The sequence below is a fragment of the Sapajus apella genome, unplaced genomic scaffold (assembly GCF_009761245.1).
Source record: "Sapajus apella isolate SASKATOON/1434 unplaced genomic scaffold, GSC_monkey_1.0 scaffold40, whole genome shotgun sequence".
NCBI classification, from domain to species: Eukaryota; Metazoa; Chordata; class Mammalia; order Primates; family Cebidae; genus Sapajus; species Sapajus apella.
In genome coordinates this window covers 5908417-5920818 of record NW_022436980.1, presented here as the reverse complement: position 1 = coordinate 5920818, position 12402 = coordinate 5908417, and positions in this window count along the sequence as shown.

Genomic DNA, 12402 nt, shown 5'->3' with positions numbered 1-12402 from the left:
TTTATTTTGGTATATCTGTTTATTTTGATCTCTGTCTGTGCCTTTATCAGTGAATATTTCTCTGTGTCTTTATGTCTGCTTCTCTCTCTTCCTGTGTAGATGTATATGTGTTTTGTGTTCTCGATTTCTATGTCCATTTTGATGTATTCCTCTGCTTATGTGACCTTTTTCTTCCCTCTCTCACTGTCTTTCACCTATCTCTGTCTCATTATATATATATATGTATTTTTCAATTTTCTTTTATTTCAGTTATCTATATATGTCTTCCTTACTTTGTGTTTATAACATTGAAGTTTTGCTGTAGTGTTATATTTACTAATTAAAATTTAAAGTTTCCTGTTTTATGTATCAAAACATTATGTTGTACATCATAAATATATACAATTTCTACTTGTCAATTAAAAAATAAATAAGAAATAAGTGTGCTTTGAAAAAAATGTTAAAGCAGTGTCCAGTTTTATTTCATTAGAAAGAGTTAAAGATCATAAAAGGAAATTCATAAAAAAATTACAAGTAGAATAATAAATATTTAAAAAACAGATATGCTGTTACTAGAAATTAAACACATGTGAGTAAAATAATGACGTTACATTTGTTGGCTATTAGACTGATAAAAGTACATATTGTGGGGAAATAGTGAGTTATACATTGTAATGGCGTTGAACAACATTTCAAGAGGACAACATGAATCAAAATTTTAAATATATATTAGCTTTGACTCAGCAATTCTTCTTTAGGAATTTCCCCCCAAAATAACCAGATAATTGTACAACTGTTTATTTTAGAATTGCCTTAGTAGTATAAAATGAAAAGTAAATGTTTACTAGCAGAGGATTGGTTAAGTGAATTATGGTACATCCATAGAATAGAATATTACAGTCTATTGTTATGGAAAAATTATATAGTCTATTGATAAAGGAAATAAATCAGATTACAAAAAGCTATACAATGCACATATTGTATATGCCATTTATTCATTCAAATAATATGTATTTTCCACATGTACTATGTGGTAAGCACTCTAGAGCCACTATAGAGATATCCATATTGTTTTATATGGGGATAATGAAAGAACTTCCATCTTCTCTCTATTATGGAGTTAATAAGCAAATATTATGAAAAATAATATAGTTGCATCAATTTTTGAAAGTTTTGTGTTCTTAAATTTTAAAGGAGATGTATTTTTTATTTTGAAATATTATATTAAATTGAACACTTTTCATAGTTTTCCTTTACCCTCCCCCTTCCCCATATGTGAGGTATCTGTGATGCTCTATAAAAATTAATTCCTCATCCTGACTAAGGCAATTTTCTTAGGTGTTCTGGAAATGTTATGCCTTGGTACATATTGCGTTAATGAGTTGTCAAGAAACAATATTTGTTTAAAGCCTTTGGAAAAGTAGAAAAAAATTAAGCCATGTACTTGTCAAAATGTCATTCCCATGTGAAGCTCAGAGAGTCTGAACAAATACAATGTGAAACAATAAAGGTGAACGCTTTGCTCAGTCGTTGGAAATTGACGCTATTGTCAGTGGAAAACTAAACTTGAAATATAATGTTTAATACAGTGATTCTATAACTTTAGGGTGCATAAGGCTTACCTAAGGAACTGTTTTTAAATGCAGATTCCTGGACCTCACCCCCTGAGGGTGAATTTGGTAGGTCTGAAATGGGCATAGAATCTGTATGTTAATAAGCTTCTAAGGTGATTCTAATATAAGGAGTTTAAGGACCACTTTCAAGAAATGATGTAATGGGTGATTATAATAGCTAATCTACTTTAAAAATTTGACAGATTTCCCTTAAAGCATATCTACTAGACATATTTCTATGAGGATTCTTTAGACAAGCTTATTTAAGTAATCATGGAAGTTATGTAGGGGTACTGTGAGTTCATAGGCAGGTCTGCATTCCATTTCAAGACCTATTGATTTTCTGGACTACGATTCTGAGCCAAAATTTTAATGAGCTGCCAATGTTTACTTTCATCAAATAAAAATTGGCACTCCTTTTCCTCAAACAATGGCATTAATATTTATAGATTTTTTCTCATTCTTATTATTTTATAATAATGGGTAGATAGTGTGAATTCCCAAGAACCTGATCATAAAAGTGAGGAAGAGAATATGAAAAAGAGAGTGCTACAAATTTAGAATTCTGATCAGTGAAAGCAACTGTATAGTACAAATAAAAGACGACTTTAGAGAAATTTGACATAATCAGACTCCCAAAAATATGAATCTTAAACGACTAAATGAATTACAATAAATCTGTCAGTCATCAGAGTAGGTTTCCTTCAAAAGCAACTCTGAACTTCCTTGAAAGAAAGGTCATCAGATGTGCAAGCAGTCTGTACGTTGCTATAGTTTATTATTATAACCAAGGCATACACTAAGTAAACAATTTAACACTTTGTGATCATTTGATGCAAAACTGCTTATAATTCTGATTTAAATAAAGTTAATGGGAAGAATCCAAACAGGCTTCCATAATGTAGCTGATTAACTCAGGCATGAAAATACCTCCCCAGTTCAGACAATCAGAGTGTTTTATGGCTGGAAAACCATTTAGTTATGAATTTTTCAAGCCTTGTTTTTAAATTTATTTATTTTTGAGACAGGTCTTACTCTTTTTGTCACTCAGGCTGGAGTGCAGTAACAGGATCTTGTTGCATTGCAACCTCCACCTCCTGGGCCTAAGCATCCCTCTTGCCTCAGTCTCCTGAGTAGGTGGGACCAAAGGTATGAACCACCATGCCTGCCTAATATTTTAATTCTTTTGTAGAGACTGGGTCTTGCCATGTTGCCCAGGCTGGCTTTGAACTCCAGGGCTCAATTGAGCCTCCTGCCTCAGTTTGCCAAAGTGCTGGGATTACAGGTGTGATCCACTGCACCTGGCCATGTTTCTCAAACTATAATGTGCATGTAAATCACTTGGGGATCTTGTTGAAATGAAAATTCTGACTGATGGTCCAGAGTGTACAATCTGAGATTCTGCATTCCAAACAAGCTGTTGGTCCACTGAAGAACCACATGTTGAGTAGCAAGGATTTATTTCTACTCCTTTGCTTAATAGATGAAGGAAAGACAGTGCTTCACCTGGTTTTTTGGGGCATCACCATGACTTGGACAGACTTGAAGTCTTTGGAGCTGAATATTATTAATGTCAGTTTCTCAAACTCTTGCCACTAAAGTCCCTGGTGAGGCCTTGGTTGCTCAAGGCCTATCCTGAGTTGAGGTTTTTAACTTTTTCTTTCATTCAGTGCGAGAACTGAAAGATTACTTTTAATAAATGTCCTTTTTATTTTTTTCTCTTTCTTTTTGGCTGTTGCTTGCAATCAAAATAATATAATCTATACAGGATGTGTTTTGAGACTTAAATGCAAAGAAATATACCATATATGTATCACAAGGGAATGAATTCTCTCTTCAGAACATAACAAATAAATATATTTCCTTAAAAGCTTACATAAATCCACTGGTAAGTCACAAATGTCTTTCTCCATCATGATCTTCTTCCTCATCTTCCTGGCTCTATCCAACTTCCAATTTGATACCTCCATTAGAATGTCTAATAGGCATCTCAAACTTAACGTATCTCAGATCCAAAATTGAACCTTCCAAACTTGATGTTTCTATAACAAATGACACTCTTTTTACGCAGTTACTCAAGTAAAAACCTAAGAATCATCCTTGATTTCTCTTTTCCCCTCCCTAAGTTCAATCCATTAGCATGTTCTATCAGTTCTGCCTTAACCGTCTAGCAAAACTCAGCCACTTGCCATTTCAACTGCCTTGTCCTAAACAATTGTCATGTCTACCATAGACAACTACAAAAGCCTTCTAGCTCTACTTTTTGCTCCCACTCTAGTCTTTCACATGGCAGCCTTAGAAATTCATTTAAAATGTAAACAAGATCATGTTACTTTTATGCTCAAAGCTGTTGACTAGCTTCCTATCCCACTGAAAATAAAATCCAGACTCCCTACTGTGATTTGCACAGCCTATGTAATCATTGCTTTACTAAACTCCTTTACTTCTTGTAAAGAAATATGCCATCTTGTTCTGCTTTCCTCCTGGCACACCCTGCTCCAGCTATGCTGGTTTCCCTGATACCTCTTCACCTGGAATGAAAGTCCTAAGGGCAGAGATTTTTCTCTGTTTTACTTGCTGTTGTATTCCTACTACCTAGAATAATATCTGTCACAAAGTAGATGTCAATTAATAGTTCTTAAATGATTGAATGAAGAATGTACAATCAATTAGGCATAGTAAATATGACATACCCAGTCACTGGGACTCTGGTAGGAAGTAGGGATTGGTCACAGGAGACAAGACCTAGGTTTTCACTACTAACTACTTATACTACTAACCATTTACACCACTAATCATTCATATGTGATATTACTTTTAATTTTGAATTTCAAGGCTCTTCCCCATAAACTTAGAGAAAGAATAGCAGTAAGGTAGATTGGGTAGAATGGCTGTCATTTAAGCTTCTTATTTTTCCCAACCTTCATTTCCATTCATGAAGGCATGTAAGTGGCCCTCAAATGACCCTAGCTGAGAGTAGTAGAGAGATGCTAAGGCAGGCAGCAAGCAGGTGATGTGTCGCTTTTACTGTAGACAGTTGCTATGGATAGTGTAGCTTTAGGAAGAAAATAAAGTAGATATCTTGCAATATATCAGTCAACCAAATAAACTGCTTATTATTCATTCTTAACCCTCTTCTCTCAGAAAGAGAATGGCACAAAATATTCACAAAACCTTTATATAAGATGATTGTGACTTGGAAATCTTATGACTAAAAATAATGATGTGAGTGTGCTCACAAGGACAAAGGAATAAAAATGAGATTTAAAAAAATAATAACATTCTTGTCTCCTGGGGAAGATGGCTGAATAAGAAGAGCTACGGTGTGCAGCTCCCAGTGAGATTGATGCAGAAGGCAGATGATTTCCACATTTCCAATTGAGGTACCCGGCTCACCTCATTGGCACCGGTTGGATAGTGGGTACAGCCCAAGGAGGGTGAGCCAAAGCAGGACGGGATATCACCTTACTCAGGAAGTGCAAGAGGCTGGGGAACTCCCTCTGCTAGCCAAGGGAAGTCATTTGAGACTGTTTCCTACATGCTGGCCCAGATACTGCACTTTTTGCACGGTCTTCACAATCTGTAGACCAGGAGATTACCTCTGGTACCTACACAACCACCAGGGCCCTGGGTTTCCAGCACAAAGCTGGGCAGCCGTTTGGGCAGAAACTGAGCTAGCCACAGCTGTTTGTTTTTTTTTGTTTGTTTGTTTGTTTTTTCATACCCCAGTGGCACCTGGGATGCCACTGAGACAAGAACTGTTCACTCCCCTGGAAAGGGGACTGAAGCCGGGGAGCCAAGGGTCTGACTTGGCAGGTTCCACCCCAATGGAGATTAACAAGCTAAGATCCACTGGCTTGAAATTCTCAAAGCCAGCACAGCAGTCTGAGCTCAACCTGGGTCATTCGAGTTCAGTGAGGGGAGGGGCATTTGCCATTTCTGAGGTTTGAGTAGGCAGTTTTAACCCCACAGAATAAGCAGAGCTGCCCAGAAATCCAAACTGAGCAGAGCCCAACACAACTCAGCAGCTGCAGGCACTGCCTTCCTGGACAGGGCATCTCTGATAAAAGGCAGCAGCCCATCAAGGAATTATAAGTAAAGCCCCACCTTCTGGGAACAGAACACCTGGGAAAAGGGGCGGTAGTGGGTACAGCTTCAGCAGACCTAAATGTCCCTGCCTGGCAGCTCTGAAGACAGCAGTGGATTTCCGAACAAAGCATTCAAGCTCTGGTAAGGGACAAACTGCCTCCTTAAGTGGCTCCTTCACCCCTATGTATCCTGACTGGGAGACACCTCCCATTTGGGGCCAACAGACACCTCATACAAGAGAGCCCTGGCTGGTATCTGGTGGGTACCCCTCTAGGATGAAGCTACCAGAGGAAGGAACAGGCAGCAATCTTTGCTGTTCTGCAGTCTCCGCTGGTGATTCCCAGGCAAGCAGGGTCTGGAGTGGCCCTCCAGCAAACTCCAACAGACCTGCAGCAGAGGAGCCTGACTGTTGGAAGGAGAACTAACAAACAGAAAGGAATACTATCAACATCAACAAAAAGGATGTCCACTCAGAGACCCCATCCAAAGGTCACCAACCTCAAAGACCAAAGGAAGATAAAATCCACGAAGACGGGAAGAAACCAGCACAAAAAGGCTGAAAACTCCAAAAACCAGAATGCCTCTTCTCCTTTAAGAGATCACAGCTCCTTACCAGCAAGAGATAGGAAACAGACAGAAAATAAGTTTGGTGAATTGACAGAAGCAGCCTTCAGAAGGTGGGTAGTAACAAACTTCTCTGAGCTAAAGGAGCATGTTCTAACCCAATGCAAGGAAGCTAAAACCCTTGAAAAAAGGTTAGATGAAATGCTAACTAGAATAACCAGTTTAGAGGAGAACATAAACAATGTGATGGAGATGAAAAACACAGCATGAAAACTCCTTGAAAAATACACAAGTTTCAATAGCCAAATAGATCAAGCAGAAGAAAAGATATCAGAGATTGAAGATCAACTCAATGAAATAAGGCAGGAAGACAAGATTAGAGACAAAAGAGTAAAAAGAAATGAAAAAAGCCTCCAAGAAACATGGAATTACATGAAAAGACAAAATCTACGTTGGATCAATATACTTGAAAGTGAAGAGGAGAATGAAACCAAGTTGGAAAACACTCTTCAGGATATTATCCAGGAGAACTTCACCAACCTAGCAAGGCAGGCCAACATTCAAATTCAGGAAATACAGAGAAGACGACAAAGTTACTCCTCAAGAAGTGCAACCCCAAGACACATAATCATCAGATTCAGCAAGGTTGAAATGAAGGAAAAAATGCCAAGGCAGCCAGAGAGAAAGGTTGGGTTACCCAGAAAGGGAAGCCTATCAGACTAACAGCAGATAACTTGGTAGACACCTTACAAGCCAGAAGAGGCGGGGGACAATATTCAACTTTCTTAAAGAAAAGAATTTTCAACCCATAATTTCATACCCAGCCAAACTAAGCTTCATAAGTGAAGGAGAAGTAAAATCCTTTATAGACAAGCAAATGCTGAGAGATTTTGTCACTACCAGGCCTGTCCTATAAGAGCTCCTGAAGGAAGCATGATACCTGAAAAGGAACAACTGGTACCAGCCACTGAAAAATGTATCAAATTGTAAAGACCATTGATGCTAGGAAGAAACTGCATCAACTAACGGGCAAAATAACCAGTTAGCATCTTAATGGCTAATTCAAATTTACACATAACAATACTAACCTTAAACGTAAATGGGCTAAATGCCCAATTAAAAGACACAGACTGGCGAATTGGATAAAGAGTTAAGACCCATTGATGTGTTGTGTGAGACCGATCTTATGTGCAAAGACACACATGGGTTCAAAATAAAGGGGTGAAGGAATATTTACCAAGCAAATGGAAAGCAAAAAAAAAATCAGGGGTTGCAATCCTAGTCTCTGATAAAACAGACTTTAAACCATCAAAGATCAAAAGAGACAAGGGCATTACATAATGGTAAAGGGATCAATGCAACTAGAAGAGCTAACTATCCTAAATATATATGCACCCAATGCAGGAGCACCCGGATTCATAAAGCAAGTTCTTAGAGACCTACAAAGAGACTTAGACTCCCACACAATAATGGTGGGACACTTTAACACCTCACTGTCAATATTAGACAGATCAACGAAACGGAAAATTAACAAGGATATCTAGGACTTAAACTCAGCTCTGGAATAAGCGGACCTAATAGACATCTACAGAACCCTCCATGCCAAATCAATAGAATATACATTCTTCTCATCACCACATCACACCCATTCTAAAATTGACCACATAATTGAAGTAAGACGCTCCTCAGCAAATGCAAAAGAATGGGAATCATAAAAAACAGTCTCTCAGACCACAGTGTAATCAAATTAGAACTCAGGATTAAGAAACTCACTCAAAACTGCACAACTACATGGAAACTGAACAACCTGCTCCTAAATAACAACTGGATAATTAATAAAATGAAGGCAGAGATAAAGATGTTCTTTGAAACCAATGAGAACAAAGACACAACATACCAGAATCTCCAGGACACATTTAAAGCAGTGTGTAGAGGGAAATTTATAGCGCTAAATGCCCAAAAGAGAAAGCAGGAAAGATCGAAAATAGACACCCTAAAGTCAAAAGTAAAATAACTAGAGAAGCAAGAACAAACAATTTCCAAAGCCAGCAGAAGACAAGGAATAACTAAGATCAGAGCAGAACTGAAGGACATAGAAACACAATAAAACCTACCAAAACCTGGCAGAGACACAACCAAAAAGGAATATTTCAGGCCAATACCCCTGATGAACATTGATGTGAAAATCCTCAATAAGATACAGGCAAACTGAATTGACAGCACAACAAAAAGCTTATCCATCACAATCAAGTCGTCTTCATCCCTGGGATGCAAGGCTGGTTCAACATATGCAAATCAATAAACATAATCCATCACATAAACAGAACCAAAGACAAAAAACACATGATTATCTCAATACTTGCAGAGAAGGCCTTCGACAAAATTCAGCAGCCCTTTATGCGAAAAACTCTCAATAAACTAGGTATCGACAGATCAGACCTCAAAATATTAAGAGCTATTTATGACAAACCCACAGCCAATATCATACTGAATGGGCAAAAACTGGAAGCATTTGCTTTGAAAACCAGCACAAGACAGAGATGCCCTCTCACTACTCCTATTCAACATAGCATTGGAAGTTCTGGCCAGGGCAATCAGGCAAGGGAAAGAAATAAAGGATATTCATATAGGTAAAGAGGAAGTCAAATTGTCTCTCTTTGGAGACGACATGGTTATATATTTAGAAGACCCCATTGTCTCAACCTAAAATCTCCTTAAGCTGATAAGCAACTTCAGCAAAGTCTCAAGATACAAAGTCATTGTGCAAAAATCACAAGCATTTCTATACCCCAGTAACAGACAAACAGAGAGCCAAATCATGAGTGAACCTCCATTCACAATTCCTACAAAGAGAATTAAACACCTTGGAATACAACTTACAAGGGATGTGAAGGACCTCCTCGAGGAGAACTACAAACCACTGCTCAAGGAAATAAGGGTGGACACAAACAAATGGAAAAACATTCCATGCTCATGGTTAGGAAGAATCAATATTGTGAAAATGGGCATACTGCCCAAAGTAATCTATATATTGAGTGCTATCCCTACCAAGCTATCATTCACTTTCTTCACAGAATTGGAAAAAAAACACCTTAAATTTCATATGGAACCAAGAAAGAGCCCACATAGCCAAGACAATTCTAAGCAAGCAAACAAACAAACAAAAACAAAGCTGGAGGTATCACGCTGACTTCAAACTGTCCTACAAGGCTACAGTAACAAAAACAGCATGGTACTGGTACCAAAACAAATGTATAGACCAATGGAACAGAAACAGAGTCCTCAGAAATAACACCGCACACCTACAATCATCTGATCTTTGACAAACCTGACAAAAACAAGCAATGGGGAAAAAATTCTCTATTTAATAAATGGTGTTGGGAGCTTGCTAGCCATATGCAGGAAGCTGAAACTGGATCCTTTCTTTACACCTTATACAAAAATTAACTCAAGATATATTAAAGATTTAAATATAAGACCTAAAACCATAAAAACCCTAGAAGAAAACCCAGACAATACCATTCAGGACATAGGCGTGTGCAAAAATGTTCATGACTAAAATACCAAAAGCAATGGCAACAAAAGCCAAAATAGACAAATGGGATCTAATTAAATTAAAGAGCTTCCATGCAGCAAAAGCAACTATCAGCAGAGTAACAGGCAGCTTACAGAATGGAAGAAAAATTTTGCAGTCTTCCCGTCTGACAAAGGGCTAGTATCCAAAATCTACAAAGAACTTAAACAAATTTACAGGAAGAAAACAACCCGTCAAAAAGTGGGTGAAGAATATGAACAGACACTTCTCAAAAGGAGACATTTATGCAGACAACAAACATGAAAAAAAGCTCATCACTGGTCATTAGAGAAATACAAATTAAAACCGCATTGAGATACCATCCCACACCAGTTAGAATGGCAGTCATTAAAAAGTCAGGAGACAACAGATGCTGGAGACGATGTGGAGGAATAGGAATGCTTTTGCACTTTTGGTGGGAGTGTAAATTAGTTCAACCATTCTGGAACACAGTGTGGCGATTCCTCAAGGCTCTGGAACTAGAAATACCATTTTACCCAGTAATCCTATTACTGGGTATATACCCAAAGAATTATAAATCGTTCTCTTATAAAGACACATGCACATGTATGTTTATTGCAGCACTGTTCACAATAGCAAAGACTTGGAACCAACCCAGATGCCCATCACTGATAGCCTGGATAAAGAAAATGTGGCACATATACACCATGGAATACTATGCAGCCTTAAAAAATGAGTTCATGTCCTTTGCAAGGACATGGATGAAGCTGGAAATCATCATTCTCAGCAAACTAACACAAGAACAGAGAACCAAATACCACATGTTCTCACTCATAAGTGGGAATTGAACAATGAAAACACATGGTCACAGGGAGGGGAACATCACACACTGGGGACTGTCAGGGGATGAAGGGCTAGGGGAGAGATAGCATTAAGAGAAATACCTAATGTAGATGATAGGGTGATGGATACAGCCAACCACCATGGCACATGTGTACCTATGTAACAAACCTGCATGTTCTGTACCCTGTGCCCCAGAACTTAAAGTACAATTAAAAAAAAAAAAAAATCGCCCAACACACCTCTGCCACAGAAAGAATGTATTCCACTTTAATGGAACAGAATCTATGATTACTCCTATTCTAAAGCCATTAAAGTGTCTCTTAGTTCCTTAACCCTCATTTTTCTTATGGATATATATTACTTAGTTCTTGCTTTTTGTCAGTCTTCTCCAAACATCAACGCCAACAACCTTTCTCTTATAGGTTAAATTTTGCAACTCCCTGAATGAGGAGAAACCAAATTTGTGAGTACTTTACCTGTTCAAATTTATAAGTGAATAGTCTGGAAATGGTCTGTGGCCTCAAGGCTGAGTTTTAGTGTCCTGGGCAAATCCTTTTGCCACCTGCTTCTGCATTAAGGGGCAATCTGCCCAGTAATGTTCAACATATGTAACTAGTCCATGTGCATGGTTTCTGCTTCCTGTCTGGTGTGCAGTCTAGCTTCTGGGACTGTAATCTTGGTTTAGCCTCCTCATCATTGACCCAGTACTCTAATCCTCTTTCTTTTTTTCTGTAAATCTGCTTTTCCTGGGGACTGAACTTTCTTTTAGGCCACTTTCAAACTGGACTAACCTAATTACAGACAAAATTATGCCCAACAACAAGTATAGCTACTATCTAGAGACTCTCCTATAGTGCTCTGTCTTCTTACGTAGAATCCTCTGAATATCAGCATAAGTCTGAACTAGGTTCAAATTTATACTTCTCCTTGAAGACCAGCCCTACTGCCAAGTTAATTCCCTTAGCCCCAATTTTGCTGGTTCTGGTTAACTCTTCCATTCCTTTTTTCTACTGTTGACAGCGTAACATATCTGAGTACAGAGTCCACATGTGTTGGGACACATTCCTGGAGGTCTGAGAGCAGGAAATAATGAGAATAGTTGTGAATGCCTCTGTGTCATGGGGTTTAACTTGTTGCATAATTCTCTGTCCTAGGAAGAAGGTAGAACATGGCTCTGCTGAGGAGTCTTGAGTCCAAGATATTAGCTGTTGGTTTACTACAACTAGGACAGCCACAATAGAGTTGGATCTCCATTCTTAAATGTGCAGAATAGTAATGCTGATTTATGGAAGGACTACAAATTCCGTAGTTGAAATAAAACCATTTTTTTGGAGTTAAAAACTCTGCTTTTCATAGAGGGAAGATTACTATTAATATCCAGTTTAGAATTAATAAAAACTTTGAATCTAGTAAATTCTTTATGTCCTGTACTTAAGGCTTTTCTTGCTTGGAGATGATAGGAATGGAATCCTGTTCCAGTGAATCCAGCCTGACTAATTTTTTTTTTTTTGAAACAGCCAGTTGAATTCCTACATAGACAATTCCAGGATGCTTATGAGACATGAATTAGGACATCAGCAACAGGTAAGTTTAATAACACAAATGAAAACAATTGGCTGATAAGACCCTACAATATTCCTCAGGGGAGTTACTTAGTAAAACAGAATGAGTTTTTCCAATATTGATAGAACAATTATAATGTTTTCCATAGAGGAAAATGATCTTTTAATACTGGATTTCAAGAAATCACTGTCATCAGTAAGAGCAGTTTTGAAGGTT